The sequence below is a fragment of the Camelus bactrianus genome, chromosome 2, assembly GCF_048773025.1.
Source record: "Camelus bactrianus isolate YW-2024 breed Bactrian camel chromosome 2, ASM4877302v1, whole genome shotgun sequence".
Taxonomy (NCBI): domain Eukaryota; kingdom Metazoa; phylum Chordata; class Mammalia; order Artiodactyla; family Camelidae; genus Camelus; species Camelus bactrianus.
In genome coordinates, this window is record NC_133540.1 from 34,079,781 (window position 1) to 34,095,828 (window position 16,048).

Consider the following 16,048-nt stretch of genomic DNA (forward strand, 5'->3'; position numbering starts at 1 on the left):
GCTTCCTGAGAGGCCCACATGCTCACTTCTTCGTGTGGCCTCCAGAAAACTTCCTGCAGCCTAGAAAGATTGATTTGTGGCTGATGAGCTTTCCCATTCTTAAGAGTCACCTGACGGATTCCACAGTTAGGTGAATAAATTCAGAAGTGGAGATATCCAGGCACCTGAGAAAACGGTACATCCAGCCTGCTGCTTGCCATCCAAGCCCACACCCACGCTAACCAGAAGCCACCACCATGGCGAGGGACCAGAATGCAACCTGGGAGATGGGGAGTCACGACAACTTTGAAGGCTACATGAAGCCCTGGGTACTGATTTTGCCACCCACAAGATCGCCGTCCGTCTGACTCGGACGAAGATCACCGAGCCAGACCGCGGTAAGTTCAAGGCGAAAACCAACAGCACGTTCTGCAACTATGACTTGTATTTCACGGCCAGGGTGGAGTTTGGCAAGTACACAAAGGGCCTGGACAACCGGAATGTTAAGACGCTGGGCATCCGGGAAGGTGATGCCCTCGTGTGCGCGCAGAAGGGGGAAAGGAGAGCCGCGGGGGGCAAGCAGCGGGTCGCGCGGGACAAGCCGTACCTGGAGCAGACGTGTGGCAGAGGTCCGTCAGGTGTTCAAGAAGCAATGGCGGCGAGGGCGCCTACTGAGCATGCGCCGCGCACTCCACGCCAGGCGTTCGCTGGCTTTGCGACGCCGCCGCCGGGACCCCCCAGCTCCTGACAAAGCCCGTTAAGGCATCCGGGTGGGTTTTAAACCGAACGGGTGAGTAACAGTGACATAGTCTTCCTTCCTTGGAAGCTGACATTGAACAAAAAAACCCAAAATGTTTTAAAATTTATTTTTAAAGGGCAGTTTGTAATGTTTATAGAATTATTCATTTAGCAGTTGCAAAATCAGGTACGATAGAATCAACTAAAGGCATAGTAAATGTATTCTCAGCCTGTCAGTATATGAAGTCTGTTAGTTTTTTTTACTTCAGCTAGGTTTTGGGGGACACATATTTTATGTAGCCTCGCTCACAGGAGTCTCCTGGAGCTAAAATATATAATGATTTGTGACCTTTTCCGTTGGTTTGTGGAACAAGATTACGAAGCCAACTCTTCAGAATTTTTTGTCAGCACAAGTCAGTTCTATGTTAGAAAAACATAATGGATTCAATTCCTTTCACTATCGCAATGAAGGAAAATTAACAGAGTGTAAACGTGATTGTCTACCCGACACAAATAGAAGAAAACCCTCTTTGACCGCTTTCTTGAGTCTCCCGTCAAAATAGCTTTAAATGTTACACAAAGCTGCAAGAATTGATGCTCCCAGGACTCTATAATCCTGTCGGAGTCATTGTTTCTTTACAGAGGGTTCAGGAAAGTAAAGATGGTTGAATTTCCACCGCAGGCCCTACCCATCTCTTTACTCTTCGTTTGCTGTGTGTCTGAATTTGCCCTTGAACCCAGGGCTGCTCTGTCACAGCACCTGGGCTGGAGCCAGAAGGTCTTCCCCGGTTATTTCAAATTTTCTGCATACTTTGTTGGAGTTAATGATAACCACAGATATCATCGTAGTCCTAAGAAGCTGCTTCTTACTGTATTTACACATGAACCCAGCTCATGGAGACTCGGAAGAACTGCTTAATATCCTTAAGCCTCAGTTTCCTCCTCTATAATATGGGCATAATATTACATATTTCATAATGCCGGAGAATTAAATGAGCTAATGCTATACTTATTACACCCCTTTGTCTCAATAGTTCAATAAAGTAAATGTTCAAAGAATTGAAAACTGCTTCCCTAAAAGACTACAGTTCTCCCACTATGGAATTTTTTTTTTCAGTGACTTTCTAGGACGCTGCCAATTAGTGTGTCCTTTGTCACATGACCATTTTGTTTCCAATTCTCTAGTTGTTGTCCGTACAAAATCCTGAATTTCCAAAGCTTCAGAAGTATAGTGTTGAGATGATTGGAGTGATTATGAAAAGAGAGTTACAGGGCCACTAATAAAAAGTTCAAAATAAATAACTAGAAAAAAAAGGTACATAATTAGAATTTTCCTCTTTCTCCTAACCTGTATTTCTAACTTCTAGATATTCCCTTTTAGTTATCATACTGTTAATGGAGTGAACTTTCGGATAATCAGAGTTTACCTCATTTTACAAAAAATAAATTTTAATAAAAATGACAAACTATTTTGCTGTTAGGAATCATTTACATATTAATTAGCAAGTATTATATTCAAGTCTTTTGCCATTATTCATGCTACAAAATATTTTTAACTCAATGCACACGATGATTACAACGCTTTACAATAATTCTCCAATTTTAATAGGAAATAAATGATGTGTATGTTTCTGAACTATTACCCTTAAAGCAAAACTGTATCAATAGCCAAACTATGCAAGAGTTAGCTCAGCTTCAACACTGCACCCACTGACTGTGGTGGTTTTAAGAAGAGATTCAGACAGTGAGCTAATTTCACTCTTCACCTCAGTGTCACCTGATTGGTCCCAAGCTTGCCTAATTAATGATAACTCACACTGAATCCCATCGCTCATTCGGGACCCTTCATTAACTTCAATCTCCTATTCAACCTCAACTTCTTTTGGTTTTCTCTATATAATTTCTTCATCATCTACTTTCCTAATCCCTCTCCCATTTTTTCATCAGCTGCACGTTTTCCATGGAAAGGACCTAATTTCCCTTGCATTCAAATTCTCTTCAAAAGGCCCCAAAGAACCAGTATTCCCTGTCTCATTCTTGAAGTTTCATGTGGATCACTGGACAATAGAACTCTGAGGCTGGAGCATTCATAATCCTAGTTGTTCTTGCAGAATGACTAAGGTGTGTGATACTCGTGGAGGAGGATCCTTTTATTTTTTCAGAGTTTTCAGAAAAGACCATCTAGCAATATCAGTACCAAATTGATATTTTGGAATGTGATAGTTGAAATAAAAGCATCTCTGCTGCTAGAGACACTAGTTTGAATCCTCACTTGGCCATTGGTTATTTTATTTTTCAGATTTTAGTTGCCCTATTTGTAAAGTAAGGAAACTAGAATATGTGGTCTCTTTTAGCTTTAAAATTCTGTGCTCAAAGTTTGAATTTATGGATTGACTATAAATCAAAATGATTTAATGTTTTAAATATTATTCAAGCCCTGTTAAATTTCTCAAAGGCTTTATTCTTTTATTAATCCCATCTCTGCCCATATCAATATGGAAAAGCCATGCCTACACTGGATGTATAATTTCATCATGCCTATTTCAAAACATATTTCTCCTACACAAGTCAGAGCACACAATATTCAGTCTGAATTCCTGGTTCACAGAGCACATACTGTAGTCATTTCATAGTCTTTTAAAATAATTGTGCTCTGAAACAATCAAGCACAGCCATGGCAAGGTTAACCTAAAATCTTAAAGCAAAACAGCCCATTTCCTTTGTAAATAAGTCTATTGTGGAATTGGTAGTCAAATCAGGGAAGTGTGAAGATTGATTTAGGTGTTTCCCAGGCCAGCGGTTTGCTAAGTGTAATCAATAATCAACCAGTATATACTTCTAAATATTCTTCAAGCAATAGGTTTACAAGCACCTGCCAAGAGGCAAAACTGGAGTTAAATTTTCACTCCTATCAAAGATGTAAAACCAAAAGCCTCACAATAAGATCTGACTTATAGTCTGAAATCAGTAACACCAGAATACCATGTTTGACATTTAGGTAAAGTAAGATTCTAGGTTGGCTAAGAAGACAATGAACATACAGAGAAGAAAATGTGCATTAAAATAATACTTGTTTTTTGTTTGAAATGGTGAGATCCTGTGGTTCTTAGATGAGATTAAGAATTTATCTTTGCATCTCAAACTCTAAGTCTGTTTCCTAGACGGTCTTAACTTTAAGGAAACATCTCCTGTTGTAAGGAAACAAATTTGTAGTGAGAAGCCACAATTTATAAAGTTCCAAACTTTAGGCAAAACCATGGAGACAGTGAAAAGATGAATGGTTGCCAGGGGTCAAAGGGGAGGAAGCAGTGGAGCACAGTTTTAGGGCAGTATAACTAACTACTCTGTAGGATACTATAATGGTGGATCCATGTCATTATACATTTGCCCAAACCCACAGAACTTAAAACGCAAAGACCAAATCCTAATGTAAACTGTGGTCTGTGGGTGATAATAATGTCTCAATGTAGGCTCATCAGGTGTAGCAAATATAGCAAATTCTGGTGGAGGATATTGATAATGGGGGAGGCTATGTGCCTTGGCATATATCTCTGTACCTTCCTCTCAATTTTACTGTGAACCTAAAACTGCTCTGAAAATTAAAGTCTATTAAAAATAAAAAATAAAAATTCAAACTTAAATCACTTTAACAAAACCTCTGAACTTCTTTATCTCACTCTCTTGAGCTGGTAAGTGACTTGATTGCATTAAAAACATATATAACAACTGAAATTTTAATGCAGAGCAACCAATATAGCTAAAGAATGAGTTTTATTAATTGGTGTGGCTTCCTTTGTGTGACATTATAACCGTAAATAAAGATATCTTCAGATGTAAGTAAAATCTTTATAAGTATTAAAATATTAAATATAAAAAGGAAAATAAGATAAACGTTACTCCTTCAAAAAATTTTAAACTGCAATTTTAATTCTTCTTGGTGAGTAACCCTCTAGAATCATCAAATTAATTTCAGATACATTCAATGCTTGATAGATTGTATTTGACAGTTTATTCAGAGAAAGTCAAGGTCTTGACATTTCAGTGTTTTATCCATTTACATACAGCCTGAAATGGTCTTTTTAGAGTGAAACATTGATTAAAAATAACCAAAGCGTAAAGATTCAATTCCATTCATTCATATCGAGAGCTACAGCTTCTCTCATTTGTAAAATTAAGTCAGGCACTCAGTAGATCCATTTGGCTTGCATTGTATGTAACATCGTGAGCACAATGTAAGAATGTGTTCATTAACTGGCTCTTTCAAATATTTAATTCTCTGAGCAGAGAAGGATTCTACATCATGTCTTCCAAGAACACTAGAAGAAAAGATGTATGCTAATAAATAAGTAATAGCAAAACGTCAAGATACACTTAAAAGTCAAATACAAGTAAAACTTTCTGAACAGGTAGAGAATTGCCAAAGACCAAAGTCCTGTCATAGCAAATGGATAATTGTCCATATTGGCTGAAATCTCATACTACATAATTGGCCCTTTGGGAATTCTATTCATGCTGTTTTGTTGTCTTGCTTTTGACGTCATGTCCAAGAAATCATTGACAAATCATTGTCAAACTTCACAAATACTGTGAAATTTTTTTCCTTGTTTTCTTCTAGGAGTTTTATAGTTTTAGGTTTTACATTTAGGTCTTTCATCCATTTTGAGGTAATTTTTGTAAATGGTGTCAGTTTTGTTATTTTGCATGTAGGTAAGTGTTGGTGAGGATGTGGAGAAATTGGAACTCTGTGCACTGTTGATGGAAAAGGAAAATGGTGCAGTCACTGTGGAAAACAGTATTGAGGTTCCTCAAAAAATAAAAAATAGAATTAGCATATGATCCAGCAATTCCACTTCTGGGTATTTATCCGAAAGAATTGAAAGCAAGGCCTCAAAGAAATACACACTCAAGTTCATAGCAGCGCTATTCATAATAGCTAAGAAGTAGAAGCAACCCAGGTGCCCATCAACAAAGGAATAAATACACAAAATGTGGTGCATACATACAATGGGATATATTCAGCCTTAATAGGGAAAGAAATATTGTCACTTGCTACAACATGGTTAAACCTTGAGGTGAAATAAATCAGTTACAAAAAGACAAATACTGTGTGACTCTACTTACATGTGGTGTATAAAGTAGCCATATTCACTGAGACGGAAAATAGATTGCTTATTGCCAGGGGCTGAGGAGGGATGGGAGAAATGGGAATTTTGTTTGTTTGTTTGTTTAATAAGTATAGAATTTAATATAGTTTTGCAAGATGATGTACTAGAGGTCTGTTGCACAACAGTGTGAATAAACCTAACTACTGTACCCTTTAAATGGTTAAGATGGTAAATTTTATATTATATGTTTTTTACAACAATTAAAATTAATTTTAAATGTATCATATAGAAATACAAGTAATTGTGTAATGTAGCTACTCAAATTTTAAAAGATCAAAACAATACTTATTACCATAATGTATCAATTTGTGATTTTTGAAATGGAAGAGTAAATTTTAGAAAATTTAGTAAGGAATAAAGAAAAAGTTCTGTCACTTTACAAGATTTAGAAACTCAAACTTTTCTTGAATCTCCCTGAATTGTCTGTTTCAAATTGTGTGCTACCATCTATTTCAGTCACTAACAAAGTAATAGTATGATGTTAATGATGCACTGGGTAGCTTTTAGAAAGATCTTATTCTTCCATACAGCATATTAAACATTTGATAATTATTTCACTGGATTTCTTTATACAAGAATAAACCAGAATCATACTAGCTTCTAGGAATCGTCAGGCTAATTTTTCTGGTTCAAAGTCATGGATGCTGGCCTTGGATAGCCTGGGTTAGGGTCCCTCCTCCATCATTTCTAGTGGTAAGATTTTAAGTATATTAATTTTGCTTCACCTCACCTTCACTATCTGTACAGGGGGATAGCTTTCTTAGTATTAAAGTAAATAAGATAATGCATGGGATGCTCTTAGCAGAGTGATTTGGATTATATTAAGAGATATTCTGGGAAATGGGAAATTACTGGCTGAAACTGATGGGTTTCAGATACACACTTGCATGAATGGCAGATAATAAGCACCCGCAAGTATAGCAACACGACGGTGATTCAACTGTAATTGACTTTTAGGGGGGCTGCTTTCAACTGTGCCTTAAAACATGGTGGTCATCTACAGCCATGAGATCACAAAGGAAAGCTTGATACAGAAGAACTCTCAAAACCGAGGTTGTATTATTAGTGAGGACATGTGAGGTTCTGAATTCCCAGTGAGATGATTGTTTCTCCCGATTTGGTCGATTTTGTCATGTAGATGTAACAGGCATCAGGATGTAACAGGAGGTTGATATGGTTTGGGAAAATTGCGTTCAAAGTGTTATTTTCATATAAAATGATGACAAATATTAGATGCTAATGTAACCTTAAATGTCTTTTGGAATCTAAGTGTCTGCTTTTACATGCCCTTCAAATTGGGTAGAGGGGGTTGCATTTTTGCAGGATTTTATTTCTCTGATGGGAGAGAAAGTATAAAACTGGGTTGCTTTGTGGTGTGAAACTCACCCAGGTGGGTGAGGGTGGGAATAGTCAGTTAAGTGCTTACACTAGTTTGCTGCTCTTTACTGAAATGGCAGTCAATGAGGATATTGGTGGAAAGAACTAAGTTCACTGCTGTATGTCACAGGAATTTTTTTAAATGTATTGTTAACATATATATTTAAGCAGTATTCCCAGCAGGATAGTGATAAAAGCAATGTAGTTCCTTTGACTTTGCTCTAAAGAGGATCTATATCCAAGGATTACAGGAACTGATGTATCTGGGATTTGGGGCATTCCCTCAGTCCATATCAATTGTTTTACCATGATCAGAAGGCCAGATATAAAATACACATCATGATTTTGAGCCTTTGCATAATTTATTTTTCTGGTGAATGTGATTTTATTTCTACAGCATAGAGATTTAAATACTCTATGACATCCATCATTTGATCTTCCATTATCATTATAATTTATTATTTTTAAAGTCATGAGGTAGTCAGTGGCGAGTCACTTTTCAAAGTGATGAATGTGAACTTCCAGTTCTTTGGGTTATTTTGAAACTTTAGGTCTTTATACATTGTTAATTCAAAAACCATGGGTTGAATTAGAAAAACAGATGACTCGGCAAAGCTGATTTTTTCTGACCTTGTTCACTCAGTCGATCAATGTTTGCGAAGTACACCTACACTCACACTCTCCCTTAAAGGTCTCTGTGTCCTCATCCCTAGGATCTGTGACTATGTTATGCGACGTGGCAGAGGGGAAAAGGTTGCATGATGGAATGAAGTGAGCTGATTCTAAGGTGGGAAGATCAGCCTGGATTACCAGGTAAGCCCAATATCATCACAAGGGTCCTTAAACGGGGACGAGGGAGGCAGAAGAGGGAGAACCAGAGAGACAGCTGCATGAGAAGAACTTGGCTTAAATGATGGAAGGGGCCGCAAGCCAAGTGATGTGAGTGGTCTCCAAAACCTACAAAGGCAAGGAAATTAATCTCCCCTAGATCCGCCAGAAGGAGTCCTGCCAACACCTTAATTTCAGCACAGGGAGACCCATTTTGGATTTCTGGCCTCCAGATATGTAAGATAATAAATTCGCACATTTTGTTTGTGTTAATCTGTTACAGCAAAAGGAGAAAATGAGTACAGTCAACAAATATTTATTGAGCACCTGCTATGGACGCAGGGAGGTAGGGTCAGCCCCTTGGTGTCTCAGCAAAAACAGTAGGGGCTGTTTTCAGAGTGGGATCTTTCAGGAGGGGCTGAGGAGACTGAGAGGAAATGTGAGGCATCTCTAGGGGATACCAAGTAGGTCTGGGACCCAGTGTCTTTAAGTTCCTTTCCATCTCCTTTTATCTTCCTCGCACTTTCAGGAGTTGCTTTTCTTTCTCAGGAAACTGGCATTTTCTGCTGAGAAATGTGTTTCTTGGAAATAGTTGTCTTTACAAAAGTAAATGAAGTCAAAAGTAAGGAATGTAGGCATCCGAGTGATTAGATGTGGTCTTCGGTTGTCTAGCATCTTTTAAATAAATGGAAAATGGATTTCCTGTCATTCGATAGCATTTTGTTTTTACTCTGAAGGATCAGAGAAAGTGTGTTCCACGGACTTTTACTCAAGCTGCTCCGTGGGAATATGAGATGGACCTGTCTGACTGCTCGTAGGTCCCCCAGTGAATAAGGAATGCTCCCGCGCTTAGCCAAGGAAAATGTTTGTGGAAACTGCAAGAAAGACTGAAGGTTCGCTGGAAGCTCCCTGAAACGGGACCTTATAAAATAGACGACAAGGGAAAGCTGAAAACCACCTTCTACTCATCACACAACACCATCCGTCACACTCTTCCATAAGCTGTATCTTTATGTCCTACTATAAACCTAGCTTTACACGCCTTTATTTATGGTTATCCTTGTCTGCAACTTCAAGTTTTGGGTTGACTAGTTTGTTTTTCTTTTTCTGTCCTTTTGGGGTTTGTTTTTAAAGGGTAGAACTCATAGTGATTTTTTGTTTGGGTTTTTTTTTTTTTTTTGGTCTCCTACCTTTTTTTTTTATTGAAGTATAGTTGATTTACAATGTTGTGTTAGTTCCAAGTGTACAGCAGAGTGATTCAGTTATATATATATAACTTTTCATATTCTTTTCCATTATAGGTTATTACAAGATGTTGAATATAGTCCCATGTGCTATACAGTAGGTCCTTGTTGTTTATCTGTTTTATATGAAACAATCTTATGCACAATGTAAAAAGATATAAATCTCTCCCTCTGCTGTAGGGCACTAATTTTTCTTGTGTATGCATGTGTGTGTGTTCCCATTAGTCTTCCTTTAGCTTCTGTTAAATGCTGATATAAATGTGTCTTCCAATTTGTGGTGACAGCATTAATCCAGATTTCCTCTTTCGTGGCTCTGAAAAGGAGTTAGGTCTTGCTTTTTCACTTAATGCAAAGTAAAACTTAAGTATTGAGCAGTAATTCTTTATTTTTCTCATCCTCCTTCTGGGAAAATAGGAAATTAAGGGTATCCCAGTAGAGCAACTTGGTACTGATGAGTGGCACTTTGTCTTATCAAGAGGTAGTTTGAGGCTCACTTGATTTTACTCGAGGACCACAGCTGATGAACTGAAGGTAAATGCCAGCACATCCATAGGCTGCTGTTCAGAAACATGACCAGGATACCTTGCTGCTTCTCAGATGCCTTAAGGAGATGAACCACAGGCCTGTGACGCCTTCATCATTTATACTGAGAATATGTCAAGCCTTATCTGCAACTGCCAGCCTGTTTCCTTGTTTTAAATCAAGCTCTCAGGCCTTTGGGGAAAACATTCAACCTTGACATACCTGGCCTGAAGAATTGTCACTTCCATTTTAACAGCCAGACTGCTTTTTGTAGTTTGTGTGTATTCTCAATATCTGCTTTGAGTGAAAAAAGAGAAATGGGGCCTTTATTTAAGAGATAAACAAACATAGTTCATTTGGGTCAGAATGTTGTTTTAAGAACAACTGCCCTTGCAACATGATTCCACAAAACTGCCCAAACCACGGCATTCAACCCCAGAAAGGAAGTGTGTCCTGCTGATGCATTACATATAAACCTGTAGATAAAGAAACGCATCTCAAACAGCAAGGACCTACTATGCAGCACTATATTCAATATCTTGTAATAATCTGTAATGGAAAAGAATCTGAAAATATGTGTATGTATAACTGAATCATTTTGCTGTACACCTGAAACTAACACAATATTGTAAATGGACCATACTTCAATTTAAAAAAGAAAAAAGAACTCATCTCAGTTTCGGACTGCACATAAAACCTGCCTGTGGTTTCTCTGCATGCCCTACTGCAACAACCAGCCTGAAAACAGAAGGCAGCAACAGAACGCAGTAACATTTTTAAGGGAAGTTTGCAATTTGGGGGAAAAATTAGGATAAGTAAAGCTTAAGGACAAAGTCAGAGGAATTGGGAGAAACGTTGCAACATCACCTATACTAGACGTGAACCCTCAGGCCCCTTCAAATTCCAGCCTTGCACAAATGCTCGCACTGTGATTCAATATGCATTCAGTTGCTTTAAACTTCAATTTCACAGCCCATAGAAGCTGCCGTGTCAATCTGTGAACTTTGGCATAACTAGAGGGAGGCTTCTGAGCTCTGCCCAGCTCCCCCACTTTTCACTCCTGCCCTATGTCACTCCTTACACTGCCACCTTCCACACTCCCACCTCCCTCTCTCCTACCCCATTGGTCAGGCGGTCTTAGGAAAATTCACTGTAGGCTCCCAGGGCCACAGAAATCCCTACTTCAATGTAGAGTGACCAGTGCTATTTACAAGAGCCAAGACATGGAAGCAACCTAAATGTCCATCACTACTCAGCCATAAAAAAGAATAAAGATAATGCCATTTGCAGCAATATGGATGGATCTGGAGATGATCATACTAAGTGAAGTAAGTCAGACAGAGAAAGACAAATGTCATAGATATCACTTATATGTGAATCTAAAAAAAAAGATACAAATGAACTTATTTATGAAACAGAAACAGACTCACAGACATAGAAAACAAACTCATGGTTACCAGGGGGTAAGCGGGGAGGGATAGATTGGGAGTTTGGGATTAGCAGATACACACTACTATATAAAAAATAGATAAACAACAAGATCCTGCTGTGAAGCACAGGGAACTATATTCAGTATCTTGTAACAACCTATAATAAATAAAAAAGAACCTGAAAAAGAATATATATATAAATGTATAACTGAACCACTATGCTGTACACAAGAAACTAACCCAACTTTGTAAATCAATTATACTTCAATTTAAAAAAAAAAAAACAGAGTGACCAGAGCTTATCATTCATTTATTCAACAAATATTTGTCAAGAGTCTGCTTTGTGGAAGGCCCTATTTCAGATTCTGGGGATCCAGAAATTTTAAAAGTTAGACAAAAATTCTTCCCTTTCAGAGTTTACATCTAGTGAGGTAGACTGTATATACTATGTTCGTTGGTCATGAGTGCACCAGAAAATAGTAAGAGAAGTGAGAAAAAGGTTGTCTTGGGCTGGTTACAATTAAAATGTTACTGAAAGAGTGATGTTTGATGTCTTAAAATAGGCATAAACCAACAAATTATGGAGGGAGAAAGCTTTCCAGGTGGAATGAGCATCAAGGTGCAAAGATTCTGAGGTCTGACTTGTTTAAGGAGCAGCAAAAAGGTAGAATGAGTGCAGGGAGGAGTTGAAGAAACAAGATCAAAGAGGTAAGAAGGACTGATCATGTGGGTTCTTGTTGGCTGGTTTTCTTAGTAAGATGGATAACTATTAAAGGACTCCAGGCAAAGAACTGTTTTTTTTTTTAACTGAAGTATACAAATATGGTTTACAATGTTGTGTTAATTTCTGGTGTACAGCATAGTGACTCAGTTACACATATACATACATATATTTACTGACTGAGTATATACTTGGGTCTGTTTTTTCATTTGTTTGTGTGCTTTCAAAGCAACCAATTTGATCTGATTGATACTTAGAAAACACTAGACAGTGATTGCAGAAGACATTTTCTACATGTATACATGCAACATTTGCCAAAATGGAGCATATACTGACCATATGATTAATCTTAATAAATTAAAAAAAAATCAATATCTAAGAAAATTAAAAGGCAAACCACAGAAACCAAGAAAATTAAAAGGCAAAGCAGTGGAAATAAATGCCACTTGGCATAACTAAACTAGTGCAAAGTGGACACTGCTAAGGAAGAGGATTCAGGGAAGGAAAGAGATGTGGCAGGAGACATATGTATCTATATATCTATGTATCTATTATGTCCTTATATACAAATATGTAATTATGTTATTTTATGTATATTATTTTGATAAAGATCAAAGTTAAATATAAACTATATCAAAAGTAAAATCTATTAATATGTTTTAAGAAAGTAGGAAAATATAACTCTCAATCAATACTAGTATCTTCTGCTTCAAAAATAATCTTTTTTCCCCCTACTTTGGCAATTCTTTTTTTTTTTTATTCAGTTGTAGTCAGTTTACAATGCTGTGTCAATTTCTGGTGTACAGCATAATTTTTTAGTCATACATGAATATACATATATTCATTTTCATATTCTTTTTCACTGTGAGCTACTACAAGATATTGAATATATTTCCCTGTGCTATACAGTTGTAAACTTCTTTATTTATTTTATACATACCTGTCAGTATCTGCAAATCTCAAACTCCCAGTTTATCCCTTTCTACCCTCCTCCCCCCTGGCAACCACAAGTCTGTATTCTATGTCTGTGGGTCTGTTTCTGTTTTATATATAAGTTCATTTGTCTTTTTTTTTTTTTTAGATTCCACATATGAGTGATATCATATGGTATTTTTCTTTCTCTTTCTGGCTTACTTCACTTAAAATGACATTCTCCAGGGACATTCATATTGCTGCAAATAGCATTATGCTGTCATTTTTATGGCCAAGTAGTATTCCATTGTATAAATATACCACCTCTTCTTTGTCCAGTCATCTGTCGATGGACATTTAGGTTGTTTCCATGTCTTGGCTATTGTAAATAGTGCTGATGTGAACATTGGGGTGCAGGTGTCTTTTTGAATTAGAGTTCCTTCTGGGTATATGCCCAGGAGTGGGATTGCTGGGTTATATGGTAAGTCTGTTTTTAGTCGTTTGAGGAATCGCCATACTGTTTTCCACAATGACTGCACCAAACTGCATTCCCACCAACGATGTAGGAGGGCTCCCTTTTCTCTACACCCTCTCCAGCATTTATCATTTGTGGGCTTTTGAATGATGGCCATTCTGACTGGTGTGAGGTGATACTTCATAGTATTGATTTGCATTTCTCTGATAATTAGTGATATTAAGCATTTTTTCATGTGCCTATTGTCATTCGTATGTCTTCATTGGAGAATTGCTTGTTTAGGTCTTCTGCCCATTTTTGGATTGGGTTGTGTGTTTTTTTCTTATTAAGTTGTACGAGCTGTTTATATATTCTGGAGATCAAGCACTTGTCAGTTTCATCTTTTTCAAAATTTTCTCCCATTCCGCAGATTGTCATTTTGTTTTGCTTATGGTTTCCTTTGCTGTGCAAAAGCTTATAAGTTTAATTAGGCACCATTTATTTTTGCTTTTATTTCTGTTACTTGGGTAGACTGCCGTAGGAGAATATTGCAGAGATGTATGTCAGATAATGTTTTGCCTGTTTTCTTTTAAGAGGTTTATTGTGTCTTGCCTTATGTTTAAGTCTTTAATCCATTTTGAGTTGATTTTTGTATATGATATGAGGGAGTGTTCTAACTTCATTGATTCACATGCTGCTGTCCAGTTTTCCCAAGACAATTTGCTGAAGACACTGTCTTTATTCCATTGTAATAATCTTAATAAATTAGAGAAGAAAACACATCAAGTTGTTAAAGAATCTTTACATTACTTTAAGCATTGACACTGTGCTTCAAGTTAAAAATGTTAGAAGCAGTATTATTAAAGCAAGATACTATATCCACTATCATTAATATTTAACATTGTTCTATAAATTCTAACTAATGTTCTATGGAGATAAAATATAAAAGAAACATGCATAATTCTCATTATTTTAGTTGATATAATCATCTGCATGCAAAATTAACAATCTTAAATGAAAATTCGCAGTTTTAAGATTTCTCTGAAGGTAAGAGTACAGATTTTTTTTAAACTTTTGGTATCTGTATTCTAAATGTTTTTAATGAAAAGCATCCTTGTATAATTTAAAGTATGTTAAAAATATAAATATCAAATATTTGCCTGAAGCACAAAAGTGAGAACATCTCTGTGTATATATTTAGAATTTAAATTTTTTCATATTTTACTCAAGTGTAAGTTCTAAGGATCAAAATGTTAAAGAAATATTTACCAGAAGTATGTGTTTTACCCATTTTCTGGAGCAAAACAACTGTTACATACATAAATATTTAATTCCACTCATAAGTTGAAATCTGATTGTAATTTTAGAGAATCTCCCCATAAGGGCAAAACACTAAAATATAAATTATTCATACATAAATGAAGATAATCACCTTATATTTTAAGGACACAATCAGTCTTAAAAGATTACAGAGGTAAGATGCTCCAAGTATATCCTAAGTTCAGTGAATTTTGCCTCTGTAGTTCAGTGTATGTTATTCTGCATTCCTTCAAAATTCATCCTCACTTAGACATCTGAATTAATGTGAGTAAAAGAGACATTTGTTATTCTGATTCCTTCTATTTCTCTTTCACCCCAGGAACATAATGTAACCATCTTTCATTCCCTTCAGACAAAGTAGTTTAACAAATTAATGATGTGTCCTTAGTGACATCAAATTTAAAGTAGTTGGCAGTACTTGAGGAACTTAGAGCCAGTGTGGCAAGGCTAATGAGTGATGCCATGCTGGTGTTCAGTGACATCTTTTATCTGTAATAATTAGTCTGTCAGGGCATACCATGACCTTTATAATTCTACCCCTTGAAAGTAAATCAGACTATTGTTCAATTTAGAAAAATCTATGAAAAGTTTCATAGAAGTGTATCTTGTAAGGTGGTGGTATAGTGGTGAGATTAGCTGCCTTCCAAGTATATCTTGCCACTATAATAGTGATCAATTGTATTTTAAAAACAATATTCAAGAAACAAATTAAATGACCAGCTATGTAATATTTCTCTAGAAACTGGAGATCAGGTTTCAAGACATGGATGTTTTGTCTCTGGATCAATTTTTTTTAACCTTTTTAAAATCTTCCATTAGAAAATCGTTAATGGAATTTTTTTTCCTGTTAGTCCATTTCAAATCCTCTCTGTAACTCAAATGATTACCATTTAGTTATTGAGCTGTATGGTAACTTCTAACACAGGACTATTGTCTTATTCTTTGTAATGCATCTTTCTGAAACAAACAGAAATTTACACAAGCCTTCAGTAAGCTTTTATTAAAGTCTTTTTTCATATATTTATTATTTATTTTTAATTTTAAAACACCATATTGATAATAAGGCTAACCATTAGAAAAACTCTTACACAAGTATTTTATAGCATTTCCCTTCAAACCTTATGTCTCCACTCCGTAGACCTCGGGTCTTTTAGTGTAGATTCATAGATATACCTCAGAAGGCTCAAGATCACTCTGAAAATTTGGAGCAGTAGGCATATTTATGAACAAAAGAGTCCCTAATTTTCCTCAGTTCTAAAAATACCATTGATCTTGAAATGTGAAGATACAATTTTTTTGCCAAAGGGATGGGCTTTATTTTTATTTATTCTGTATTGACATTTTCTGACTGCCTAGAA

General features: G+C 36.4%; 1 pseudogene; it reads left to right on the forward strand.

Annotated features, from left to right (window-relative positions):
- The first annotated feature begins 236 nt into the window (after nt 1-236).
- On the forward strand, nt 237-740 carry LOC105068738 (retinol-binding protein 2 pseudogene; annotated as a pseudogene).
- The last annotated feature ends 15,308 nt before the right edge of the window (nt 741-16,048 follow it).